Genomic DNA, 10,454 nt, shown 5'->3' on the forward strand with positions numbered 1-10,454 from the left:
AAACAACTAGGGAACATAGGTATAACACCTAGGAACATGCATGAGAAGGCATGGAAGGAAAGAGGGAACATGGCGTCCTTGACGCTCTGCAAGGCGCGGAGCGCCAGACCAAAAACCTCAGAGAGAGACTGCTGGTGCACTGAGAGGCGTGGCGCCCCAAGGGGAAAACCTCAGAGCTCCTTTTGGGGCGCGCTGGCAGGCGCGACGCGCCGACCCCTTGCCCAGAAACTTCGACTTTTCTCCCTCTTTTCTTCAACTCTAAACCACCCTAACTTCAAGGGTTCCAATCCCAACCATTAGGGATCACAAAATCCCTCAATATACAATAGATTTCAGCTCAAGAACACAACCAAATCAAGTCCCACAACCAACAGGAACTTCAATCAACAACATCAACAACAACTAACAACTTCAACAACATATCCAATCTTTTCTCAAATCATAAAATGAGCTTGGTGTGTGGGGGAAAGGATAAACCCACACAAAGAACTCACATACCTTGATAGGGATCACCCCCGACGATTTCCACGACGGAAACTTGTTGATCTCCTTTTCTTCTTTTCTTCTTCTCCTTCTTCTCTTCTTCTTCTCTTCTTCACTCTCAAGAACCCTAACTTTCTCTCTTTAAAATGGGATAAAAATGATCCAAAATCAGTCTAACACACCATATAATTCCAAAAGAAATGTCTAGGGAAAAAGACCAAAATGCCCTTAATTTTCCGGACAAAATTCCCTGCCAACTGCCCAACTTCTAAAAGGTATAACTCGCTCATACGAACTTGGAATTGAGCAAACTCGGCGGCGTTGGAAAGATCATTCCACAAGCTTCACAACCATAACTGGAACTACTCCTAACTCATCCTGAGCTAGGAGTTACGACTGCTCAAAGTTGACCAAAAACTCACTGATTTCCACACTGCCAAATTTCCAGCTTTTAAATTCTTTCCAAAAATGACTATTTCCGATTCTAAGCCTCTTCCAAGCTATTTCAAATTGTCGGATGCTACATAAACTTAATAAGTGAAAGTTTAGGTATGAAACTAAGAAAAAATTATAGTTTAGGTGTGTTTTTGACACTTATCTCAAAAATAAAATAAGTCAAAAAGTAAGAGAGGGAAAAAAAATTAAAAATTAAAAATGAAGAAAAATATTTTAAATTAAATAAACACATGTCACATAATGATTGGTGTGTAATAACACTTGATTTTCAAAATCTTAGATTATATTGATCGAAAAATGATGTAATAATATCACTTCATAATTGTTTAGAGGGATAATAGGGTGTTCGTGTCATGACCCAGATCGTCGTGATTGGCACCCACACTAACCCTCCGGTGGGAGAACCATTACTACAACCAAGACTAAACAACTTAATGAAAACTAAAGCATTTAAAGATACGAAAGCAGGTTTAAATGACTAAAAGAAATATGGAGTTCCCATAAACTCCCCAAGTTTTAAACAAATAACTTAACCAAACTAATGCGGAAGAACAACCCCTAGAACCTAAAAGTCATTGCACCAAAACTCTACTAACGACAAGTCTAAGAACAAGGAGTACTACCCCGAAGCTAAACAAAACACCTTAAACAATTAGTCTAAGTCCGAAAAGGGTGAACTTAAACAAGAAAGATCCATGGCAGCCTGAAAGAACTGGATCACCCTTGAATTCGGTCACACTTAATAATCACCTAGCTGAGGTCAATCAATAGCCGCCTGAAGATGCCATGTACTCAACAAAGAACAAGCAAGTGCAGTATCAGTACACAACTACAGTGTACTGGTAGGGTCACGTGGCCATCCCAATAAGTGAAACATGTGCAAGTAACCACAACATTATAAAACAGGCATATACCAAACATATACAATATTAGTCATCTTTTCAGGATCAATGTAGAATCACACATTCTCAATAATACACATTGGTTATAAATTTAGAGGAACATACAGTCTTCCAATATCAATCATCATTAGATATGAACGTAATCATCACAAGTAGTTACACAACACAATTCAATGGTCCTCTCATGGAACTCAATTCAATGGTCTTCTCATGGAACCCACACCCAAACTGTTAGCATACCGAAATGTGGTACCCGATCCAATGTTTATGTCGAAACGTGGCAATCGATCCAATGTTTATGCCGGAACGTGGCAACCAATCCCATGTTTATGCCGAAACGTGGCAACCAATCCCATATTTATGTCGAAACGTGGCAACCGATCCCATGTTTATGCCGGAACGTGGCAACCGATCTCATGTTTATGCCGAAACGTGACAACTGATCCATTCAACAAACCACAATCACAATCACATTGTATATTCTAACAATCATACAATAAGAAGTGATTCATGACATACAATTATTCAATTATCCTCATTTACGATTAGGGTTGGGCATTTGGTAATTTGGTTTGATTTCGATTTATTGTTTTTGGTTTTCGGTTCTTGTAATAGGTATACCAAAAAATGAACTAAAATAATTTGATTCGGTTCAGTTTTTTATATTTCGGTTCGGTTTTTGTTAGTTCGGTTCGATGAAAACAAAAAATAATCAAAATATCAAATACATTACCTGCTGCTGGTCGTTAGTCGGATGCTACTACTGCTGGTCGGTTGCTTCTGGTCGTGGAGGTCGGCCAGTCATTGCCTTGATGTCGCTGGTCGTCGGCGCCGAGAAGTGGGAAGTGGGAAGTGGGGGAAAGTGTCGTGGGAAACGTGACGTGCAGCGCTGTGAGAAATCCAAGTCTCGACCTAGAGTGGGTAAAGTTTGAAAATATTGAAAACTGAAAAGAGAAAATTGAAATTTGATTTTAGTTATTTGAGAACTGACTTAATTTTATTTATTATTTAACATTAATAATTAATATAATATTAATATATATTATAATATAACATATTTCGGTTAAACCAAAATATCGAAAATACAAAATCCACATACCGAAAACCGAACCAAAAATATGAAAATATATACCGAAAACCGAAATACCGAAACAGAAATATAAAAAAAAATCAGTTCGGTTCGATATTTCAATTTTTCAGTGTTTATGCCCAGCCCTATTTACGATGAGGGTGATCAATAATGCAACATTCGCATACATACATACATACATACATGCATTATAATGAGCAATTACAAACACATATCACAACAAAATGAAATCACAACCATCACCTACCTCGAATCCAAGCTTGAGTCCCCTAAGGCACTTGAATCTTCCCTTTCCGAATTCTTCCCGCTTGTTCGTGGTCTAAATATATACAATTAACGCAAGGATCAACAAACGAGACCTAATTACTCGGATTATAATCAATAATATCAATCCTAGGCCAAACTCTTGATCCTCATACCCAGATTAGGGTTTCTTCCACCATAAATCACAGATCAAAACCCTCCCCCATCGATAATAACCCACGAATTTACATTCTACGAATCGAAAAACGGATTCGGGGAGTTAAAAGCTTACCTTTAGCCTCAAGAATGATGGAAAACTGTTATGAGTCGTCTGGGATTCGTTCTTTAGCTCTCAAAGTCGAAAAGTGCAGAATGAGGTCGTTTAGGGATTTATTTACGACCTTAAGTCGCATCGAACCCACCACAGCGGCCCTCATCCCTCTTCAGCGGCCCCGCCAGAGCGGCCAAAACCCCCGCCAAAGCGGCTTACACGAACCAGTGAGCTATTTAAAGAATTCCAAAATCCTCATTTCACAACCCACCTCTATCCCACGACACTTAGAAAATACCATTCACGCTAAGATCGATTTCAGGAGTTCTACACGCCCGAATTCAATTTTGTTAAGTCGTACGGATTCCTTAACGAGTTATCTAACCACTCATGTAACCTGAATTATAAATAAATCACCCGATTGCTACCAGATTTTCCTACACCTTAAAGACTACGATTTCATCCAAATCTGGACTATATTGGGAAAATCCAAATACTACGAAAAAGTTTTTTAACCCAAAAAAATTTCCCGTTGACTTTTCTATAACGACGGAACCCGATCGTTACAATATGAATCAAGTGCTAAACATAATTAATGGAATTATTGTATCTAATTGAAGGACAATAATGGATCTATCCGTAATTACTAATAAAACATGCCAACCAACTAAGATGATTAATAATTGTTACTTCCTCCGTCTTTATTTATGTGGCTGAATTTTATTGTTGGCCTATCTAAAGTTAAATATTAGTACTAACTATATATGATTCGACTAGCATAATTAATGGAATAATAGTATCTAGTTGAAGGACGATAATGAATCTATCCGTAATTACTAATGATTAATATATAATTGTTACTCCCTCCATCTTTATTTATGTGGCTGAATTTTATTGTTGGTTATAACTAGATAATAGTGAAGGTTATCTGGGACTTACACGCTAGAGAGTCAATAATGGATCCAACGAAATATAGTGAAAGTTGTACTAGCCATGTTTTTCTTCTATTGANAAAATTGGTTGGTGAATTTACCAACGAAAATTTCAAGGCCACATTTCAACAATTACCAACGAGTCTTTTATGTGTTTACCAACTGATCTTTAGTTGGTAATTTTACCAACTAACTGAAATGGGTTGGTAAAATTTAGTGACAAGCTTTTTAGCAACAGATTGACATTAGTTGGCATTCGGTTGGAAAAATCATTTGCCAACCAATTTAATCAATTTAGCAACGGATAATTTTGTTGGCAATTCAAGGGTTTTTTGTAGTGCGTTAGTTATGCAACTCATGTTTTGTGACTATTCTCCGCATTAAATATTTTGTTGTTGATATAGTAAAACTTTATTTGTAGCACACACAAATAAATCATGTTTTGTGATTATTCCCCCAAGTTAAATATTTTATTATTGATATGGTAAAACATTGTTTTTAGCACACATTAATCATGTTCTGTGACTATTTTTCTACATGAAACGATAAAGCTAATTACATATGAGTGGGTTACTCCCTCTAATTCAAAATAAACGATGATAGATTACTCTTTGGTTAATGATTTTAAATATCTTTTTATGGGTGTCACGCTTTAACAATTTATTTATATTATATTATTGATGATGCCTTATGATGCAGATATATATAGCTCTGGCTAAAGATTCATCATATCCATAGAGTTTGCAATCCTCTCCGACTGTGCAACAATTAACGCAAACTTGATAAAGTTTGGCTAATCCAGAAGATGGACAAGTCATGTAAACAACTTTAGGGTCACATTTCAGGTACATGCCTTGGGTTCAATACTCTCTCCTTCACAAACAAACTTGCCATTTTTACCGAAACAGTAGCAATCCTTGTACCCCGTACAACAAGTGGGATAAATTATCGTCTGTCCTTTTGAACGGAAACACTTTGAAATATTTGTTATCTAGCAATAATTTTGTTCTCCATGTGATAAGTGGGAGTCAATTGCATATATTCGGCTTTAGGAGAAATAATAATTTTAGTCCATGAACTATAGATTTGACCTCTATAGACTGTATATATGATTCGACTAAACATAATTGATATTTGATTAATATAAACATGTGATTTTTATTTTTCACCCTAACACAAGTTAAAAAATTAATGAAATTGTTAATTTTAAAATATAGAAATTTTTTTAAAGAAATATTCAAAAATTATTATTAATTTGTTAAAAGAAAGGCTAGCCTCTATAGACAAACACGATGTTGAAGTCATCATTATCGCCCACTCATACCATTCAATTCAAATGTAATCAAATTGGATCAAAATTTATCGTCTCCCCCTCTTTATGGCTTTTCTCTTTCATATATCATATTTTAACTTTCTATTAATTATGTATAGCTATAAGATTGAATTATTCAACCAGATTCTTTTTATAGAACATTAACCCGAGATTTCTTAGCGCATTTACCCTTAAATGTATTTTTTTTCTTTTTTATTTTTAATTAATGATTTCATTAGTTTAGAATGAAATTACCCGTTTACATAAATTAAAGATTAATTATGCTTAATCAAAATATACATGAATCAAAACTGAAACAAACCAATAATACAAAGACCAAAATGGTTATTTGCCCATCACTTTAATTTTTGTAATTAAAGTGGATAGAATTACTTTTACAAATAGATATTTATGAATTAAACAGATGGCCCAATGCAGCGTAAATTGGATAACCCTGTATGAAGAGTGGTACAGCGTACAAAAATAAAATAATATATCTTTCATATGAAATTATTGTATTGTATCTAGTTGAAGGACAATAATGGAGAGTTCGGCATAAAAATTGGACACTTTTTGAATCCTGAATATCAAAAGGGACCCTCTCTAAAAGTACACACTAAAACAGATAAGTCGCCCATTTATGGACGAATTACAATTATCATTTTTAACTTCGTAGCCCCCGTTAACTCCAAATTTATCCAAACCAATATTACACAAATCTTTTTGTTAACCCCTAACATAAATCTATATCTCTTTCTCGATTCATAGAAGATTAGATTTTTCATAGTCATTTTTTAAAAGTAAACCTTTAACTACGGTTAAGACACTTTTAAGTTAAATTTAATTTGAACCCTTAAATTAATTTTTAAAATAGATAAATATCAATCATCCTGATATGCATTTGAAAAAATGAATGAGAAAGATGATTCAATTAAGGCCACATTTTAATCATGACTAAAATAATATACAGTATAATTTCATATATATTTTCTTTAAAAAAAAAATTGACAATCCATTCGTTTCTAGCAATAAATTTCTTCAACCACAAATATATTAAAGATAACTACGGCATAGAAACAAAAATCTATGAAGAATTTTATGTTAGCGGAAGGATCCTAATTTGTATACTTCTATATGAAATTAAAAAAACTTCATTGAACATCAAAATAATAATAATAATCATAAACTCCTCAATATTTATATTCCTAGCTTCTTGAATTAAATTGTTTACTTATTCAACGATGTAAAAATTATTTCTCTATCTATTTTCCTTATATCATGCATGGTTTCACATGTATCAAAGGATAAAAGCAATCTATGTAAATTATCTCACTTTATTAAGTTTTCTATCTGAATTATTGAGAACGTAGATTTCTTTCTGCACTATCCCCCAATAATTAGCAAAACACACCTAGACTAGATTTGTTTTGCTAACCCAATTGATATTAATTATATATGATTAATATTTATATGTATATGGATTTGGTTAATAAAATGCATCTGGTTCATCAAAGAATTATAAAGACACGTGACATTTATTTAGGAAAAGAAATATGGATGACCTCTTTCTCTTTNACACCTAGACTAGATTTGTTTTGCTAACCCAATTGATATTAATTATATATGATTAATATTTATATGTATATGGATTTGGTTAATAAAATGCATCTGGTTCATCAAAGAATTATAAAGACACGTGACATTTATTTAGGAAAAGAAATATGGATGATCTCTTTCTCTTTTATTCAGATAACTAGCAATTACACATAACACACAACTTTGATGCCCACATTATAGTGATTAGCATGTCACTATGTGTGCATCCTTTTATTTCATACATTAATTAAGTTGGCCAATCCAGAAGATGGACAAGTCTAGGGTCACATTGCTGGGTACATATTTGCCTTGGGCTCATCACTCTCTCCTTCACATACAAACTTGCCATTTTTACCGAAATAGTAGCAACCCTTGTACCCTGTGCAGCATGTGGTACATCCGGTGGGATAAATTAGCGATTTTCCTTCTGAACGGGGACACTTTGAGTAGGCAATATGTGGATCACAATTTAGGGGGCATGCTTTTGGTTTTTTTGGGTCAGATTGTCCTTCACAAATGAAAGCCCCATTTGCACTATAATAATTGCAACCTTTATAACCTGCACAACAGTTGGTGCATATGTGATTTTCCGGACTTCCTTCTGAACGTGGGCATATCCCAAACCCAAGATTACCACATTCTAAAGTGCAAGCCTTCGCATCAACATGCTCCATCGCGCTTACAAGTACCAATAATCCTACAAACAAATATAATATAAAGGAAAAAATATAAAACTACTTATATATATATATATAAATAAAGCAAGAATTTTTTTTTTCTTTTTTTAAAAAAAAGGAGTAAAGGAAAATCTTACCGAGAACAATTAGTAGGTAAGCAACGAAATTAACTTCCTTGTGAACAGCCATGATGGATAATTAATTAGTACTGCCTTTTTTTCTTTTAATTTTGGGGTGAAGAGTGTCTGTCCTCCTCCACCTATTTATAGCAAACGAGTGATCAAAAAGATAGCAAACTAAAACCTTTTTTTTCTTCATATTAATATAAATTATTTTTATTAATATTTGATAAATAAGAAAAAGATGTGCTTGTTAGTTAATTAGTTTGGCAAGGTACTTACGCTTGCTTCTTCTTTATTACTCTCTTCATCCGATCTTTACTTGTTTACTATACTAAAAGTAAATGTCCAATAATACTTGTCTAATTTGAAAGATCCATGAGTAATTTTACTTGTTTGTGTCTATTTTATTCTTGCTGCTATTAGATATTATTCAATATCAAATATATTTTTCAAAGCATTAAATTTAATATATTCAAAAGGTAATATAGTAATATCATTCTTATTATTTATTGTTTCTCAATGCGAGTCTCAAATATATATAGTGGACGGTTATAATTGGACGGAGGAGCCGAAAGCTCTTAACTTTTCCTGGTTGCTATCTTTAATTTCTCCTATTCAGCAAGCTGTACTGACCCCGACTTGCTTGTTTTTTTAAATAATTATCATCCAGCATCGGTTTCTTATAAGTCCACGTGATAATTAAATTGGAACTCTATTATTGCACACGGGAAGAGGATAAAAATATTCATGAATTATCTGAAAAAACTTAAATATATCCCGCATTCATTTCTTTGGTTAAAAATACCCTTTAATTCACCTTTTAAACCCATTTCTGCTTCTAACACATTATACAAACAAATCCAAGAATTGTAATGAATGTTTTTTTCTGAATTGGAAGATTTAGTTTTGGGTGGTGGTAGAAATTTGGATAAATTTTATCATCCTAACTAGAAATTTTCATTTTGCTGGAAAAAAAAATTAATGAACAAGTTCTTTGAATTGGGTCGAGAAAGATTTGATAGGTCGAATTTTTTTTTTTTAATCCAATAGGAAGATGTCACCTAATTAAAAAATAAGAATAACAATAATTTTAAAAAGGATTGTTAGATTGAGGGATATTTTTAACCAAATAAATGAATGAGGGGTATATTTAAATCTTTTCAAATAGTCTAGGGGTATTTTTAGCCCTTTTTCCTTTTGCATATATAGCTTTAGGAGTCGTTTGGTTTGAAAACAAGTTATGATGGGATAAGTTATGCTGGGATAAGTTTTTATTGCTTGTTTGGTTTGTTGTATTATAACTAATAAGCATTGGATACTTTCTAAGAATTAGTTATTTGTTTACGAAAATACCCTCTATCTTATTTAGCTTTTTATATATAGTTTTTTGTAAAGCTTTTAGTTACTCACTCTTAAAAATAAAATCAAATGAATCTCAATTATTGATAAGTTTACTATCCACATGAATCAAAACTGGAGCAAGCGATTGAGGCTAGTGGGGAGCTTCTTTTCTTTACCGTTATAAGCAAAAAAATTAGACAAATATAAATGAATCAAAAGTGGAGCAAAAACTGCACAATAACAATAACCATAATTGAATTGAAAATTGGTAAATTTGATAACATTTCTCGTTGCAAAAATAACTTTTTAACCAATTGCAAAAGAAACAAAGTTCAAAAAGGACTCAAACAGTTGAATAATTTTATCAAACTAAAATTATAGATTTATTTGAAATTTATCAAAACAACATCTCATGAGCAGCAAAAATAATTCAGCAACTTTACAAATGTGGAATAAATATATGAAAAGTGATAATCAAATAGATTTCAAGGATATTCTTGTCATTTTGATTGTTTTATTCTAGGATAAGTTATCTTGGTATTGTTATTCCACCAAGAGGAAGGGATAACTTATCCCAGTACTATTTATTAATCCTAGGATAAGTTATCCCATACTTTGTAACCAAACAAGAAATAAAGAGGCACTAAAAAGTTATCCCATGACTATTTTCTCTTATCCATTACACCAAACAACCCCTTAGGGTATAACAATTTTAGTTCCTGTGTTTCAGAATATATTTTAGTTTTGGTCATGTATATATAATTCGATTAATCATAATTAATCTACGATTAATATAAATGTACAATTTTGATTGAAAACGTTAATTTGAAAATATAGAAAAGAATTATAAAAAATCAAAAGTAAAGATTAATTTAGTAAAAAGACTAGTCTCGATTAACAAACACGATTCCCTATGTTTTATGGCTTTTCTTGTTCATACTAGATACGCCCCGTGCCACGGGGCCCAATATATATTATTTTTTATTTTAATTTATGTGATACGATTGAAACTTGAGAAACTATTTAAAT

The 10,454-nt window shown here is 32.7% G+C and overlaps 1 pseudogene across 1 annotated transcript; it reads right to left on the reverse strand.

The window, feature by feature from the left end:
* Nucleotides 1-7,395: 7,395 nt before the first annotated feature.
* LOC125853265 (proteinase inhibitor type-2 P303.51-like) lies at nt 7,396-8,233 on the reverse strand (annotated as a pseudogene). The gene is made up of 2 exons (XR_007445148.1): nt 8,100-8,233; nt 7,396-7,982 (listed from the first exon to the last, which is right to left on the reverse strand). The product of XR_007445148.1 is annotated as a proteinase inhibitor type-2 P303.51-like (transcript).
* Between the last annotated feature and the right edge of the window lie 2,221 nt (nt 8,234-10,454).

This window comes from Solanum stenotomum, chromosome 1, assembly GCF_019186545.1.
Source record: "Solanum stenotomum isolate F172 chromosome 1, ASM1918654v1, whole genome shotgun sequence".
Lineage (NCBI taxonomy): Eukaryota > Viridiplantae > Streptophyta > Magnoliopsida > Solanales > Solanaceae > Solanum > Solanum stenotomum.